This window comes from Pelobates fuscus, chromosome 3, assembly GCF_036172605.1.
Source record: "Pelobates fuscus isolate aPelFus1 chromosome 3, aPelFus1.pri, whole genome shotgun sequence".
In the NCBI taxonomy this organism is placed as follows: domain Eukaryota; kingdom Metazoa; phylum Chordata; class Amphibia; order Anura; family Pelobatidae; genus Pelobates; species Pelobates fuscus.
In genome coordinates, this window is record NC_086319.1 from 285542971 (window position 1) to 285557361 (window position 14391).

Below are 14391 nucleotides of genomic sequence, written 5' to 3' on the forward strand. Positions count from 1 at the left end.
AAAGTCGAAGAAATACAAAAGACGGAATCCTCGATTGGAGAACTGCAGGGGAGAGGGGAAAAACATACAGAGATGTGGCGACCATGGTATATATACATCTCACGAAATACAAACGACGACTGAATAAGGTGAACATGAATAAGAGAGGCTTCTTGAAATAATCCGCTCGCCGAACGGTCGCACATCTGTGGAGCTCCGCTACAGCCCCACAGATTCAGAGAGCTAAAGCAAAGGAATCAGCTCCAAAACTGCACAGCTACCCTGCCACCCGATAGCTGACAACATGGGGCGCAAACATAGGAAGCAAACCTACACGGAGCGACCCGCGGCACCCGACATTAGGCTGGCGTTTCAGAGGCCTCCACAGGCGCGGCCCGCCAAGATGGCGCCGGAACCGCTGAGTGAGTTGGAGACGTCGGATGATTCCCAGGAAGAGAGGGACTACCAAGCCTCACTCCCAGGCACCACTCACAGGTCTGATTCGGAGGAGAATGACTCCCCAGCTACAAAAGGGGACATCAGGAAGCTGCTGACAGACCTAAGACAGGTCTGGAAAGCTGATCTGAAGGAGACCCAAGCTGAACTAGGGGTCTTGCAGCAGAGGGTCCAGGAGGTGGAGACCATAGAAAAGTCTAGAGATATCCAACTCCAAGACACCAAGAGGCAAGTGGAAGGTCTTACTGAGCAGGTCCGACGCTTGCAAGGAACGGTGGTGACACTCGAGACCAGACACCGCCGTCGTAACATACGCCTCAGGGGCATCCCTGAAACAGTTGGCGGAGAGGACCTGCTGCCTTTTGTCCGGAGACTTACCTCCTCCATGGGCCTCAAGTGCAACTCAGACACCCCACTGATACTATCCGCCTTCCGGGTACGCAAATCACCAGCAGCACCAGCTGGTGCCTCCAGAGACACGATAGCTACCACCAGAGACATAGCGGCAAAAGCCGCCATCATGGCCGGATCTAGATCTTTGGGATCGGTGAAATTAGAAGGGAGCGAGATAGCCATCTACAGTGACCTCCCTTTCGCTGTGCTTGCTGCCAGGAGACAACTGGTACCGGTCACAAAGAGACTGAGAGAGCACTCCGTCCGATACCGATGGAGCACAGACGGCTCACTGATGGTACAGCAGGGCACTGATGTACTCACCTTGACCTCAGGGGAGGACCCAGAGACTTTCCTCACGAAGTTAGGCTTGCTAACCAATGGACAACATAAGCGAACCGAGAAACGCAACACTTAGCTCCTGCAAGGCTTAGCTATTATAACACTGTAATTCATGTGTTTATTTGTGTATATAGTTCATAGGAGTTGTTCATACGCCTAACCTACTACCCCATACATAAGCCCTACCATCCTGTCTTCATAAGCGTAGAATGCGTCAGTAGGGAACGCTAAACTCAAGCAAACTCACTAAGCAGAGGTCAAAGTATAAAAATATAACAGTAGAAAATGCATATTGGCACCTAGAAATGTTACTGTATATATTTCACTCATGATGTGAATATTACCATGTTTGTAATCCAACGATATGCTACATGATCTTGTTATAACCTATTCAATAACCAATATATTGGAAAAATGTATACTGTGTGTACAAAACCCAATAAAATACAAATTATAAAAAAAAAACATGAATAAGAGAGCCGGGAACGGGGGCCTGGGCACGTCGGGTGACCTGCCGCTCCACCCTCACCCACCCCTACCCCTTACACAGGTTCCCCCATAAATCCCCCAGCCACACCGCATAAACCACAGGAAAACACCACACACGAATGGAAGCAGCACTCCACAGACATAGCTGGAGAAAACCCAGCTAAACAAACTAGTGAATCAGAGCATCACCTCAGAGGAGGGCGCTAGCCAGATAACTTATCACACCCGCCTCCGGAAGGTGACGAGACACGAACTCACAGACTCGGAGGGTGAAGCGGGAGAGACAACCTCTCGCGCAGTAGGCACACGAAACCCCACATACCTCAACACACGACCACATACCTAACCCAGGACAGGGGGGAAGACGTGCAGTGACGACCCCCCGATAGCTGCGGGGCCCTGGGGGTGGAGAGAGATCAAGGGGAGGAACATAAAACAAGGAAGGTAGGAACGCAATGGGAGAGGAAAGGAGAAGGACACACCACTGGATGGCACAATTGATACACCCTAACTACACATCCACGACTACAGGCACACAACCACCAAACACCCACACACATTAAAGAATGATAACCACACACATTATTTCAGCCCTACTCATACCAGATAGGGTAGCCCCTACTCAGAACTCCAACAATTTCAGGAGGGTTCCCTATAAGATAACACAGATAAGCTAGGCCCAATACTGCCCTGCATTACCGCACTCTGGAAGGACTCATGAGTCTCCTCTTCCAGACAACACTTGTACAATTGCGATACAACGCAAAGGGAGCTCTGAGAATAACAAAACACTATTGGAGGTAGTTGGACATACAAAGTTACTTATGTCAGCGAACGACTGGCACGGCAGTCCAGAAAGTGAATCAACCGTGCACTGAAGGGGACCTACGTGCCCATAACCATTGGGGGTGTGCGGATCCTCCTGGGGACCAGGGAACTATTGGGCAATAATATTCATAGATAGGAACCCTCAGTTAACCAAGCAAATTGAACAAGAGATAAACCAGTTTGGGGAAGGATCTATGTTTATGGTAGAAGGGGAAGGTAAACCCATTACTGTTGAGGGCCTGCGTGCTCACTTGAAAAATCGGTTACAAAAATTTATCTTCGCACATGTTGCGCTTTGACAGTTATGCTTGAACCACTGATAGAGACCTGCGAGTCTCAATGTATTCTGCTCTCATCAACATAGAACCGAATAAAAATCATATTTACAAATGTTAGATTAATCCGTCATCTTCTGGAGGTCAGCCACTGTGTTCCCCTTAAAAAGATTCTATAGAATCCTACATTGCGCCCCTCCCTCACGCCCCTCTCCCGCAGAGCACTGTGCAGGCATGCCCATCACTTACCTGAATCCAGTGCCGATGTCCCTCTGCCCATGTTTCTCCCCCACCGATGTCAGCCGGTTGGGGGTGGGGGGGGATAGCATTAGGATTTCCCCATAGGAAAGCATTATTCAATGCAATACAAATTTTAATAACTCAAAGCAATACAAATGATATATATAATAATTTATAATATAAAATACACTTACATGTTTCCTTCAAAAGTGAACCTGTCATGACGTCTCTGTCATAGATATGAAGTTACACATTTTACAATGCTATTTAAATAATGCTGAAATGTTGCGCTGTGCATAAGACATAATTGGCAATCTTCATTACCCCCCTTCGGGAGCAGAGGTGGACAGGAAAGAGAGCAGGTTGCACAGAGCACTGTGCAGGCATGCCCATCACAAGGGATAGCTTGCCCCCTCTAGCAGACAATGTACACCGTTTTGTTAAAGCGCTTTGTGCATGGTCCTAGTGCCCAGTCCCCACCTGCATTTTGAAATCTGCTGGGACAGTACCCCAAAATGGATGACTGTCCCGGTAAATATGTGACTACTCGCACCTAGGGAAAGAGTACAGTATTGTTAAAATGTAATTAAACACCATGACACTAAATCTAAAGTTAGATCCATTTAGGTACAATTGTGTACCTATATTTAAGAAGCTGTGAACTGTAGCTCCCATGATGAGAGTAACAGGAGTTAGAGTGCATAGCATCTTCAAGGAAAGGACCCCCTGAACCTAATTTGGTGGAACTTAATACTCTCCAAGAAAGATAGCACAGATTATGATTGGCTTCTTTGACTGTAACACTTACTGAGGGTTTGTAAATTGTGATACATTTATAAGTCGATACCTGGCACATTGAAAAGATATAGTATAGTCTGACAAAACTAAATCGCAATAATCTGTTGGGAATTTTTTTTAAAAAAATTGATAGTGAAGTAAAGAAAATATAGACTTTTATTTGAAACAATAAAGGTTGAAGTGTGCCTGTCGTGCAAATGACATGATGGCAAATTAGACAATTAGTGCAACACTATTTATAACATTATTTAGATCAGGGGCAGGCAACGTATGGCCTGTGGACCACACCCAGCCTGACACCTGGGCTACACTGGCCCATCAACATACTGCCGACTGTCCCCATGCCTGCCCCTGCTACACCAGACAGCAGAGTCCCCTAGAGTTCTACACACTGCTCCTGGTAGATCGGATTGTAGTGATGCATGACATCACTACAGAGTAGGTAGCAAGAGAGCAGTGTTTAGAACTAAAGCAAGGTGCTTCTCATGTCTCTCTCGTGCCACTAGGGATGAGGCCCTACCAGGATAACAAGAGGTTGTTTCTACCACATGATATTCATTTAGAGTTACCCTACTTAAATGAAGTTTCTGTATGACTGTATGAGTGTGTATGTGTGTCTGTATGACAAAGATCCGACATTCAGTGTTTAATCCAATGCAGCCTTTAGTAGATATGCCAGGCAAGGTTTTGACTCCAATGAGTCTTTGTCAAACCAAGACACTGTCTGTATTACTAAGTTTCTGTATGAGTGTGTGTCCCTGTGTGACTATGTGCCTGTATGGGTGTATTTGTGTATCACTGTTTGTAGGATTGTGCCTGTATTACTATGAGAGATAGAGAGAGAGAGAATATATAACTATATGTCTGGGGAATATTTAAGTGTTCTGAAGAGTACCAGTTTGAAAATGCTGTTTCGTCACTGAAAATGGCATATTCAAAATGTCTAGTTACCATGCAAAAGAAGCAACAGATGAGAAAATCTGATTACTCAATTTTTTTTAACACACAAACATAATCAGACACACCCCACTCATCACATTCAGTAATCACCACAGAATAACATTTAGTCGATCCTCATTTGCAGAATGTCTCGGCCACTTGACCCAATCACACGGATCCTCCCCACATGCAATCACACTCCACCAACAAAACTCACAGCATATTCAACCAACCACACATCAATCCTCACACACTCAGCCTAACACATATTTCCATACATATCATATATAGTATCGGTTATTCCATCTATTGTACAGCGTTGCAGAATTTGTTGGCACTTTGTAAATAATATTAATATCACAGTCCAACACCGAAAAGCTTTGTGAGATATTTGTGTACTCTGAACATCACTGAGTTTTATTGGTATGGAACTCTGTAAAACATTTAAACACTGTATTACCGCATTGCTGAGGATCTCTGTGATACTCCTACACACTGTGCATTGCTGTGGAGCTCTGTGACATACGCGTATATACCACACACTGCTGTAAGTTATTAAAATGTTCAATAGATTAATAAATGGTAGGCCAGGTTTTAATTCCCTGAGCCTCATGTTGATAATTTAAATACATGAGGGCACAGGCACACTGAGGAAACTGACCTTGAGGCAGCAGAGAGGATAACTCCAGTTGTGGTAAAAGAAAGTGTCAGTGGAGGGTGGCGCTGGTAGAGAAGGGTGACTTTGTAAAAAAGGGGCAACACTTAACTAAAGGAACAATGAAACACTACCAGGAAAAGAAAGGGAATGTGGATAAAGGACATTGAGAGAGGTAATATGCATGAGCAAAGAATGGAACTTGGAGAAAGGTGACATGGATGAGAAGAGGTATGATATTAATAAGAAAAGGAAGGAGTGTGGGGAGAAAGAAGACTCAGGATCTCAGACTGGGCTGACGATTCACCTACGTTATCAGCTTAGGGACAACTCTGATTTCCTTGACTTGCCAGCCACAGCTCAGACTTGAAACCATTGAAATATCTCTGTAGAGACTCAACAATGGCTGTCAATCGATAGTCCCAATCAGACCTTGATGGGATCTGCAGAGATGAATGGCAGAAACTACCCAAATCCAGGTGAGCGATGCTGGTCTCATCATAATCAAAAAGACATTTAGCTGTAACTGCTCAGTTAAGGGTCTGAATACTTAGATCAATGTAATTTTTAATTTTCTCTCTTTAATATATATGCAATGGTGCAAAAATCGTTTTTTTGCTTTGTCATTCATTTTCACATCATTAGTAGCATAAGGCCGCAACATTTAAAAAAAAAACAAAAAAACTAAAGAGTCTGAATTCACTGTATATATATTTTTTTGTTGTTTTGCTAATCCACATATCTGCAGTTTCTAAAACAAATGCCTAGTTCACCCATCCATTTATGACGGGTAACTTACCAGGACTGTCATGATGAAAGGATTTAAACGGTTAAACGGTTAAATATGAAAATATGAATTACATCCATAATTGATTTTTAGCAAAATAATGCATTTCCTGGTCTGTTGTAAACCAGTATTCTTAAAAGCAGTCTGGATCCTTGCTGAGAATGGTTTGTGACTCAACGGTTTGTTCTGCCAAATGCCTGGTGTTTATATCACATGCGTTAACATATGGCACATGCCCTCCCCCTCATCCATAATCATTGGCGGACTTGTAAGACCGTTTTAACCCCCCCCCCCCCACCTGAGCAGAGGTGCAGATTTCTGTAATTTGGGTCAAAGGAAAAGTTCATTAACCAGATAATTCACTAAAAAAAATGTTTTAGATAGTGTAGTGGTAAAAAATATGCTTTGAATAAGGCTGTATTCGCCCAGGAGGTACTAAGCTTAGAAAAGACAATAGAAAACAGCAGACAATTTTGTGGAATGGTTATGAAGGTTTACCATCACTGCGTGTTTATTCCGCTTTAAGAATTAAAAGAGGTTTCACCAAGATTCTAGTGAGCTTGCAGGTTTCTATTCATGCTGCTGCCTGGGAGGAGAACAGAGGCATGAACTTGAGTTAACCAAAGGAGTCAAAGAAGATATTATAAGCATAGCTGCCTTCTGTGTATTTCCTCTGTGTTACTGAACGCCAATATACAGAATGGGGTTCTGGAAGTCCACACGGCCACCAACACACAGAATAAGATATAGGATGGCTCCATTACGCGAGCTGGAGGTAATGATTATTGAGCAAAAGAGGAGTAAAATCAGTAACAGAACAGCTTCTTACGACAGCCATTAAATATTATTTAAAAACACAGAGCTTCTTTTACTGTTTTAATGTACACACCGGAGGGAAAAAAAACACACCAATATATACAAAGAATTGCTGTAAAGCATATCTTATTGAACTTCAACTGTTTACAAACGCTGTAAAAGTTTTTTGTTTTTTTCTCATAACATATATAGGCTAAATTTAAAGGATTACTCCAACTACCATGACCACTTCTACTTTTTGAAGTGAACAATTTAGATAAAGCCATTTATGGTGAAACGCGTCAAGTGCATTGAACCATTGTTTTATATAGTAATTTTGCTAAAATTTTTTATTGTATTATCTTTTTATCAATAAAAGTACTTTTTCTATTTGACCCATTTGCAGCTGGACTTCCTGAACATCAATATCCCTGGTGGGGATGGTACAACCTATGCCAGTTGGATAGAGCAATCCTTGTCTGCTCTATTAAACGTGAGTAGTTTTTATTAGTTTCATTTTATCTTGCACTCCATACGGTGTACACTATTTTGGCTTGTCTTTCCCTTTTTATTTATATCACCCGAGAGAGACCACCATTACCAAGAGCCACGGGCTGGGATTATACCACTTCAAGCTGAATCTGCAGAGCCACTTTCCTAGGCTCCGAACCATGTGAGTGCATATCTGTTTAATACTTATTTTATATAGTTGGATTTAATATACTACACCATATATCTTATTTTTTTTCCAAATATCCACATTAGTCACTACCACTGCAAGAATCCACTAAGAGAACGATTACTCCACCATATCCATAGGCAGGGGTTGTTCCGCCCAGCCACCTAAGTTGGAGCTACATTTTAGCCCTGAAAAAGTGTGTGAGTGTGCTTATTTTTATTCCACTAGTTACTGGAACTGTGTCAGAGATATTGTGTAGGAAAGAAAATACGTATATATTGTGTGATAAAAAGAATACATGAATAATGGCAAAAACGCAACAACGTACTCCAGGTCTAAGAGTTAAAATAGTGAGTAACTCTTCGCTTTTAAATAATAAATGGGAATAGCGCAATAAAATATCAACCCCTGATATTTTAATAAAGATTATTAATTGAAATTTTTATGAAAATTTTGTTTTTAAATAAAAAATTAATAATTAATCCCCATAAATATTCTCACAACTTGACATACTTTCCATTTTTTTCATTCTATACTCGAAAGACATGCTGAGCGTTGCACCGCCCCTTCTGTTTTAATCTACTTTTTGAAGTGGCCTAGGTGATGGGAGTCTAGATGTGCTATGTTTGCACACATGACTTATTTAGGGCGTATTTTCTCCTTTTTTGTATTTATCGTCTCTATGGTCCAGGGCCGCTGGTGGAACTGGTATCACCATACTGACCACTATGTCCCTAACGCAATATTTTGGATTAGGTGACATAGCTCTTTTTCAACTTTTATTTAGGCAGCCAAAAGCTCTGTCTGGGACTGCCCAATGTCATTTCTGAGAATATTTTAAGTGTGTCGTCCAGGCCCGGACAGGCCACGGGGCAAATGCCCGGTGGGCTGCGATTGCCAAGGCCGACCAAGGAGATCAAAGGATCTCCTTGGTAGGCCCATGCAGGGCAGACGCTCAGTGAGTGCGGCCTATATATTTAAGATAGTCCCTTCAGGGGCTGGTGGGGAGATCCAAGATCTCTCTCACTGGCCCCTTACTGAGTCATGCAGAGCTGCGCAGGGAGTGGAGAGTCTCACCTCCAGTACCGGCAAGGACCCCAGCGCTATAATCTCGCAAGCTCCGGTTACTGAGACCGTTGCCGCAGGTTACCATGGCAAGGCTCTCAGTACTACTGGAGCCCGTGTGAAGCAATGTGCTGGCAGCCAGAAAGTGCCCACTTGACCACCAGGAGGTCCCCCTTTCTTATCCAAAGGGAGGGGGGAAAAATATTTCTCTTTATTTTTAATTGTTTGATTTTTTTATTTTAAAGGGACTATCCAGTGCCAGGGAAACAAACCGTTTTCCTGGCACTGCAGGTCCCCTTTTCCTCCCATCTCCCATCCCAGGTTACTCGGCGCTGGTTCAAGGTCCGCCCAAGCTCCTCCCCCGCTGACATCATCCGGCGGTGGAGACCCATTGCGCATGCCTGGCCGCCGGCTGGGGAGACCTAATGCGCATGCGCGGCATTGAAAATTGCTTTCAGTGCTTTCCTATGGGGATTTCAGCGACGCTGGAGGTCCTCACATAGCGTGAGGACGTCCAGCGAACCTATAGTACACTTTTCGGGTGCTATAAACAGTCACTAGAGGAGGAGTTAACCCTGCAAAGTAAATATTGCAGTTTATAAAAACTGCAATAATTACACTTGCAGGGTTAAGGGTAGTGGGAGTTGGCACCCAGACCACTCCAATGGGCAGAAGTGGTCTGGGTGTCTAGAGTGTCCCTTTAATTAATATTTTTTCCCCCTGTGCAGTCTGAGCACCTATGCCCCCTCACGCAACAGCTCCATAAATATAAACTAAAGCCCCCTATATACACAGTCACACACTTATAAAGCACTCCCAATCTAAGCACACTGTCGCCCCATACTCACACTACAGCCTATATTAATATACACACATTACATATACATACACATTATACATCTCTAATCACACTACAGCCCCTAGATGCACACACACCCTCCAGACACACATTACATCCCATATACAAACACATACACTACACCTTCTAGACACACACTCACTATAGTCCCTAAATACAAACTACCCTGTACACACAAACTACAGCCCCTTGTACATAAACAAGTACATTACAGCCCCTGTACACACACTACAGCCCCTACATACACCCACACAACAGACCCTATAGACAAGCATGCACACTACACTCTCTAGAAACACTACGCCCCATAGATAAATATACACACATGCTTTCTCTCTCTCTCTCCAAACGCTAGCCAGACAGACGCATGCACATGCACACACACACACACTCACTCTACAGCTCCTAGATGCACACACTTTACACCCAGTGGAAATACATACACACTACAGTCCCTAACCCCAAATACTACACCACAGTCGCCTCTAAGCACACGCAATCCTACAATTAGCCTACAACTACATTCAGCACCACAGAGAGCTTCCCCACACATACACAAAATGCTTTACTGGCCATGCCCCACTTTCGTCCTCTGGTATCCCTCTTTTAGGGACACCAGAGACAAGTCACCAGCAAACACAGAGTAGTGCTGTGTAAAATAAACACAGGGCACTGCTCCCATACGTGAGCTTTTCAGCAAACTAACATACTCACTTTGAGGTGGAGTGTGTCATTGTTGATGACATGACCCCTCTGTCCCCGCCCCCTCCTACTATGCTGCTCTGCCTTTAAATGCCTGGGCGGATTTTTTTTTTTCCCAGTCCGGTCCTGATGTCGTCAGTGTGCACTGCACAAATGTGAAAGATGTTCTCTATGAGAAGCCTTTGGTTGGACCTCTGCGTGACTCCTGTGACATCACTGTGTCCAGAACGGTACCTGGATTAAGGTAAATAAAACCTAATTTATAAAGATTTTCAGTGCTTTTTAAGGAAAGGGGCAGTGGCGTAAAGAATAATGCATAACCAGGAATTCTTCAAATAAAATTAAAAAAAATGAATAAAAAAAAAGGTAAGAGTAACAAAGTCAAAATAACATTGCATTTGAGTAAGACTCTTGTTCAGCCAGAACATCACTTCAGAAGGGTGTAATAAATTCTTTCACATGAAGCTTTTTGTGGTGTCTCTTATTTATTTTTTACAAAAGGACCTCTATCTGACAGGACTACTTGGGTGGTAGTGCTGGCGGTTGAAAACAAGTGCAGAAATGGCTCTAGTGTCACTATTTTCTTAGTGATCCATCAACTTTGTAGCATTGTACACGCATGAGTGTTAGAAACAAGCTGGATGTACATTTGCAATGAGCTGAGCCATTACGCAAAGAAGCTGCCCATTTGCATCAACTGTTGTGACAATTGATGGGAAATGGTATGTAAAAGAGGATTTTCAAAATATCGTTGCATATATAGGACAAAGTAGCCCTGGGTCTATCTTACATATATCATTTGCTTGTTTTGGAATGAACAAAACTATATATACACATTTTACATATGGCAGCACTATAGAAAAACTAGCACCCCTCGCTGTCACTAATGCATCATCGCTGGCCCGATTTAACATTGAAATCGTCAGAGAACTCTAGGCATTGGTCCAATGCAAGTGGGTTAATCTCATAGGAGAACTCAGTCAGTGTGGGGGTACTCCATAAAAAGGTGCCAACTTGCCATGTATGATCATATACTGTAACTAAATTCACATTATTTTATAAGTTAGGCTTTAAAAGCATTGTACCTTTTAAAGTCGGTCTGAATTTTGTATGTCATAGCAGCACTCCTGTATACGATTTCCTAAAGATTTTATGGTTATGAATTATTTAGAAGCAACAGTGCAACTTTAAATTTTACAAGACGATTTGGCAAAAATAGGAACCAGGTCAAATCAATAACCTACGAGGACATATTAGAATGTATTGCTAAACATTGAATTATGTAGGATTGGGAAAGGAATTGCAAATTTTTCAACAAATATACCCAAATCCTAACAATTCTTCCATTCAGCCATTTTTCAAGCTAGGCTAATTTAGCCTACAATTTGCAGTTTCCTTTTGCAATTTTGCAGTTATTCACTAAGCTCTGAATTATGGTAAATAAAATTTGAATGGAGGCTTGGAAAAATCTTGACTATACTAAAAAACAAAATTGAACAAGAAAATAAAATGATTGAGTAGGTGCCGTAAGGAATACTTTAGCAAAATTTAGGCAATTAATAGGCGCAAAAAGGAAAAGACCAAAAAACCCAGTCCATGTAACCCCCAATGTGTGGAGGGAAACTGATTAACATGCTAGTTAGTTTGTAGTATCCTTACAACTGCGAGGGCCCATATCTTCATAGAGATTTTCCCATTCACATCAATTTTAAATCTTTTTCTTGACACAGCAAAACGTATTAGGCCTCAAAGAACTATTCAATGCAGGCACAACGTTAGATTTGTTGGCAAGTGGTTTCTCTTTCATTTAGTCCAAGGAATCATGTTTTTTGCACATGTAATCAGAGACCAGAAGGAGAAAGCAAACAAAATTATAATCGATTGTTTCAAGTATTATTACAGAGAACAATTCAGAGACAAAATGAAAAACCTCTTACGGGAACAGCCTAACAAACAATACTTAGTGGGGTTTATTTACTACACAGTGAATTATTGCAAAAGAATTCAATTGAAAAGAGTAGGAACAAAAATGTCTCTAGTTTGCCCTATAAATTTGCACTTAATTTTCAATGCACCACAATTACAGTTTGCCAAATAGTAAATGCATGTTTGCACTCAGTAGGCCCTGAAGGCTTTTTAGAGAACACAGGGCTAGAAACCATCAACCAGCTACAGGCGTAGCCCCCACCCAAATGCGTTTGAGTATTAACCTCTGGGCTGCCCGCACACTGTAATACTGAACTTCCTAAGCTCTCCTATTATTGATATCATTGAATAGATCAGCATTTCATTGCATAATAAATATACTAAACCATTTAGAAGCATTGAGGCAAAACAATATAGATTCAAACTGGCCTTTCTTAGCTCCTAAATAGGTGTGTCACCTACCTAAAGAACTTCAGAATCAGCAACAGAGATCTTTAATAAAGCCAAGGTTCAATGTATCTTGGGGTTTGTTAAACCCTGTGTATAATGCATAAACTATAGATACATTAACACATTTGCACTGTCCAGAATTATAATGAACAGGTGTTAAACCTGTATTAACTTACGTAACTACATCATATTTATATAGACATACACACAATAAAGAACTACAACAGATAAATTCAGCTTAGCTGTAAGGGTGGAGAATTGGATACTATAATTTCATTGTGCCAAACCCAATGATTTGGTTCAGCAGAAAAAGCACATACATGACTCCAGAATGTGTGTTCACATCTGCTATTAACCCTTTTGCTGACTTACAATTCTCTCTTTAAAAGGCTATAATCTGTGGCTTTTTTTGCTGCTAGGGATTCGTGATGTACATTGGGCCGCTGATGCTGTAAGCCTATTGTTAAAGTAAACAGGTCACTCCCTTAAATATGAGATGTGATTATGCCATCCCTGAAGAATACACAGATTTAAAAGTACAGATGGTGGATTCGGAGATGTATACATTTGATCCATAAAGGGCTGGAAAGGGATGCAAGCACATATTTAAAGTTTTTCCAATATTTAATTACACAAAAGGTTCACAAAGGGGCTGCAATAGAATTCAGAAAGTGATGGGACATCAATGCTTGTTGAGCAAGGGTCAAATCAAATTGTCACTTCTGGCAACCTTTGATGATGGATACGGTAGATATCCACTTACCTCTTATGGAAATGGAACAAGTGGTTCTGCTACGTTTGTTTGAAGGAGAGGGGCAGAACCTTCTACTACAGACTACATTAATTAAGGTTTCTGCAATGCAACACTCTCAGCACCAATATAAAAAGCAGAGGATATTTTGGCACATATTTTAGCAGCAGCCCCTGTTCTTCCTATATACTGGTACAACATTTTGTTACCTGAATACGGTTATTGTAATAAAAGGATATGTTGCATTACAGGCAAATATTCTTGCAGCACAAATGCTCTCCAGTGGCCAAAGGCAGTACTACAACTGTGAGCCAATCTCAGCAAGATGCTGTATCTCTGCCTGTCTTACATCCATTATGTTGGCATTTCCATTTGTACCATCAGAAAATATACACACCAAACAGATATAAACATGGGCTGCAAAATTCTGTTATAGTTTCTGTTGAGCAATGCAATGGCACACATTCATTTAAATGATTTTACATAAAGCATCATGCAGCGTTGAACCAATTTGTGCATCATAATGCATGATTTTGCAATCTGTAACAAAGTGCTGGCATGGGTGTACCTACCTTAAATGTGATGAGGTGGAAATGTTATCTGCAGCAGGTCAGGGAGCCCATGCTATCTCCTGCTCCTTGGTGATAGAACAGAAGCTCAACCCCTCTCTCTATCCAGCTGGCAAACAAAAGGCTGTGACAGTCATCAGCCTGGTCCGCCCACTGCTACACCCACCCACATAGCAGCATCTCTGGGATGCTCTGTGCAATCTGCTCGCAAATAAGGACCCAAGTCAGATGGGAATTACAGAGCATCCTTGAGATACAGTGAGGAAGCTGCAGTATTTAAAAAATAAATGACTGACTGCCTATAAAGAGGCTAGGCTTGAAAGGGCAAAGTGGGCAACCCTACCACCAAAACATTAAACACAATAGGCTACAAAAATGTTAATACCATAAATAACATGAAGCCTATAAAACAAA

The 14391-nt window shown here is 41.9% G+C and overlaps 1 protein-coding gene across 3 annotated transcripts in view; it reads right to left on the reverse strand.

Annotated features, from left to right (window-relative positions):
- The window catches only part of ADD2 (adducin 2), a 112058-nt gene extending 97975 nt beyond the window's left edge, over positions 1-14083 (reverse strand). For all 3 annotated transcript variants that reach the window (XM_063448664.1, XM_063448662.1, XM_063448665.1), the window contains exon 1: positions 13981-14083. The gene's annotated coding sequence lies outside the window, so the exon portion shown is untranslated. The remainder of the gene's footprint in view (positions 1-13980) is intronic.
- Positions 14084-14391: the final 308 nt, after the last annotated feature.